At 49.0% G+C, this 3,909-nt stretch overlaps 1 protein-coding gene across 1 annotated transcript in view; it reads left to right on the top strand.

Moving 5' to 3' along the window:
• Positions 1–3,909, top strand: part of LOC107700475 (integrin alpha-11-like) — a 49,576-nt gene that overhangs the window by 5,001 nt on the left and 40,666 nt on the right. The window lies entirely within an intron of this gene.

Below are 3,909 nucleotides of genomic sequence, written 5' to 3'. Positions count from 1 at the left end.
GGGGGAAAAAAGTTTTTTTTTTGGGGGGGGGGGGGGGTGAACTATCCTTTTAAGACTTTAAGACTCTCTTTAAGGTTAAGCAGAGAATCATGCTTCCTGTGTTTTCACACCTTTGTAAGATGTCAAAAGCACTTTGGTTGAATGAAAAATAATAGTGTTTCTGTGTGTCCAGGTCTTGAAATGAAGGAAGTGTAATTCAGAAAGATGTCCAAGAAAATAGTGAATTTGTTTTTCATTTCATCTCCCAAATCAACAGTAGATCTCATTGCCTCAGTGATTTATAAAGTTTTCATCACAAGTAAATTTAGGTATCTTGTAAAAGGAAAATCCACCTATGATGCTTTTACGGGCTTATGAGAATTGGATGGAGTTTAACATTTGTTGTCCATCACTGTGATATCATCATCTCTCTTTGCTTTGGCAGTTTGATTCCAATCTGGCATCTCAGTAAGTCTGCTTGGCCACATCTCACCTGAAACCCTGCCCAGAGGTCTATATCTCTGTGTGTGTGAAATAATAAGTATGCCTGCAAAGAAAAAGTGTTCCCTTTCAGTTGGTCACTTCAACATTGTGTCGAAGTTCCGACACTAGAGGTCACACTTGGGAGCCCAGACACCTCTGACATCATTGAGAAAAGGCCAATGAAATTGTCGAGCAAAATTTGCATAGCTGGCAATGCCCCGGACATCCAAGTATAAATAGGCCAGTGTGGCATTTGCTCACTCGTTCTGTTCTTCGGAGCCGATGCAGTGTCTCTCTGAGATATGCAGCACTGCATTCATCTCTTGGTGGGCGGGGTCTGACCGATTGGAAGCAGATGACTCGACTAAACCGGCACTTCCGGGTGCTATGCATTGGTCTAGGCATGATGCTGAGATGGCAGCCTTGCTTACCCGGGCAGCAGAGAGCATCAAACTTGAGTGGATACTTCCATCCTGTCCTGAGTGTTCTTGGAGACCGAGCGTGAGACTCAGCCACGCTCCACCTCAGTTCCTTTCTTCCCGGAAATGCACGAGGAGCTGATGAAATCGTAAAATTCACCTTTCTGCCATAACACGATACACTAGTTCCTCCACTCTCACCACCCTTGACAGTGGTCCAGCGAGGGAATACAGCAATAGCGGTGCATTTGGAACCAAGATTGGTTTGCGGCAGTAGACCTGAAGGATGCGTGCTTTCATGTCTTGATCCTCCCAAAACTCAGGCTGTTTCTTCAGTCTGCCTTCAAAGGACAGGTATATTTGTACAAAGTTCTTCCCTTTGGGCTGTCCCTGTCTCCTTGTGTCTTCACGAAAGTTGCGGAGGGTGCCCTTGCCCCTCTTAGGGAAGTGGGCACTCGCATTCACATTCTCATTCTCAACGAATGGCTTATTCTAGCTCACTCATGAGAGTTGGTTTGCATACAGGGACATGGTCTTCGACCACCTACCCCGATTGGGACTTCGGGTCAACTGATAGAAGAGCAACTCTCCCCTGTGCAGAGTATCTCTTTTTTTCAGTGTGGATTGAACTCGTCACTATGACAGCACACCACTCAGAGGATCGTGCTCAGTCTGTGCTAAACTGCTTGAGTACAATGCTCAAGTACAAGATAGCGGTCCCTTTCTAATATTTTTAGAAGCTCCTGGGGCATATGGCATCCTCAGCCACGCTTATGCCGTAGGGACTGATGCATATGAGACTGCTCCAGTATGGGCTTCATACCCGAGTCTTGAGATGGGCATGGCACTGAGGCTCACACCTCGCCCGCCATCTCTCACTGTGGAGCCAGCAGAGACTCAGGTCTCTGCGTACCACTCGCATTCCGGGTGACCTCAATCATGTAGCGGTCCCCCTCTCATGGCAGGTCACACTCGAGTGGGGCGAGTGGAGGCTTCACACCCAGCCAATCCAGCTGTTTTGGAGTCTGTTCGATCAGGCGCAGATAGATCTGTTGGCCTCACGAGAATTCACTCATTGCCCACTGTGGGTTCCCTGACCAAGGCCCCCTTGGCATGGACACACTGGCACACAGCTGGCCCAGTCCTACGTGAATATGCGTTTTCCTCAGTGAGCCTCATTGAACAGACTCTGTGCAAAGTCAGGGAGGACATGTAACAGCTCTTGTTTGTGCCACATACTTGACCCAACAATACTTGGTTCTCGGAGCTTGTGCTGTTGGCATCAGCTCCTCCCTGGTGGATTCTCCTGAGGAGGGACCTTCTCTCCCAGGACAAGGGCACAATCTGGCACCCGTGCCCAGATCTCTGGAACCTCTGTGTTTTGTCCCTGGATGCGACCAGGAGGAACTCAGAGGTCTTTCACCCGCAGTGGTGAATATCATTACACAGGCTAGGGCCCCCTCGACGAGGCGGCTATACAACCTGAAATGCCGCATTTTTGTGAATCGGTGTTCTTCCTATGGTAAGGATCCTCTGAGATGTGGCATCGGATCGGTGCTATCCTTCCTCCAAGAGGGCTTGGACAGGTGCTCGTCTGCATCTACATTCAAGTTTTATGTGGCCACGACACTGTAGATTGCAGATCGGTGGGGAAGCATGAATTGGTTATCAGATTCCTAAGAGGTGCCCGGAGGTTGAATCCTCCAAGGCCTTGCCTCATTCCCTCTTGGGATCTCTCAGTGGTACTTCAGGCCTTACAGAGAGATCCGTTTGAGCCCCTTCAGTCAGTTGGACTTAGTGCCCTCTCTTCCTGACTGTGCTTGCTTTTATCAAGAGGGTGGGAGATCTCCAAGCCTTCTCCTTTTACGACTCACGCCTAGAATTTGGGCCGGCAGACTCTCACATTGTCCTGAGACCCTGGCCTGGATATGTGTCCAAGGTTCCCACCACTCCTTTTAGAGATCAGGTGGTGACCTTGCAAGCTATCCCCCCCACAGGAGGGGGATCCTAACCTGTCTCTGTTGTGCCCAGTGCAAGCCCTATGCATTTATTTGGAATGCACACAGAGTTTCAGACTGTCTGAACAGCTCTTTGTCTGCTTTGGAGGTCAGCAGAAGGGGAATGCTGTCTCCAAACAAAGGATCTCCCACCATCTCCCACCCATTGTAAATGTGATCCTTATGTCCTATCAGGCCAGAGACTTACCATGCCAACTGGGAGTGAGGGCACACTCAACCAGGGGCATTACTGCTTCATCAGCATTAGCAAATGGTACCTCATTAGCAGACATTTGTAGAGCTGCAGGTTGGGCTACACCTAATACATTTGCCAGTCTACAATCTGCGAATAGAACCAGTTTCATCTAGAGTTTTGAGCACTAGCTCTTAAAGGTCATATGATGCGATTTCAATTTTTCCTTTCTCTTTGGAGTGTTACAAGCTCTTGGTGCATAAAGAAGATATGTAAAGTTGCAAAGACTAAAGTCTCAAATCCAAAGAGATATTCTTTATAAAAGTTAAGCGTTAACCACGCCTACCTAAAACGGCTCGTTCTAACACGCCCCCACATGTCTACGTCACGATGTGGGAAGATTTGCATAACGCCGCCCAAATGTTCACGCAAAGAAAGAAGGCGGAACTTTTATTCTCGCTGTAGTATTGTTGTTACCACCGCCGCCATGTCGTGAAGGCACTGTGTGTTTCGTTGTGAAAGCGAAACTACTTTGTTTGGCCTTCCAAAAGAGGACGATATCCGCTTCGTCATGCCTAGAGCTGATCCGTGCTGGTCGCTGAGGAAATACATCAACTTCGTGCTGTGGATCGCCGGATCGGCTTTCACCGTGGACGAAGTGGAGTCCAGCCCAGGGTCGTCACATGTGGTTGCCGCAAGCCCGCCCGCCGCCGCTCACTCTAACCGCCGGCCTCTGCTCACTCTAGGCCTCCGGCCTCCACTCACTCAAGCCCGCCGTGTGTGACGCTGTGTTTCTCGTTGTGAAAGCGAAACTACTTTGTTTGGCCTTCCAAAAGAG

The sequence above is a fragment of the Sinocyclocheilus anshuiensis genome, unplaced genomic scaffold (assembly GCF_001515605.1).
Source record: "Sinocyclocheilus anshuiensis isolate Anshui unplaced genomic scaffold, SAMN03320099.WGS_v1.1 scaffold154, whole genome shotgun sequence".
In the NCBI taxonomy this organism is placed as follows: Eukaryota; Metazoa; Chordata; class Actinopteri; order Cypriniformes; family Cyprinidae; genus Sinocyclocheilus; species Sinocyclocheilus anshuiensis.
Note: the sequence above shows the minus strand (reverse complement) of the source record. Positions and strands in the feature narration are given on the sequence as shown.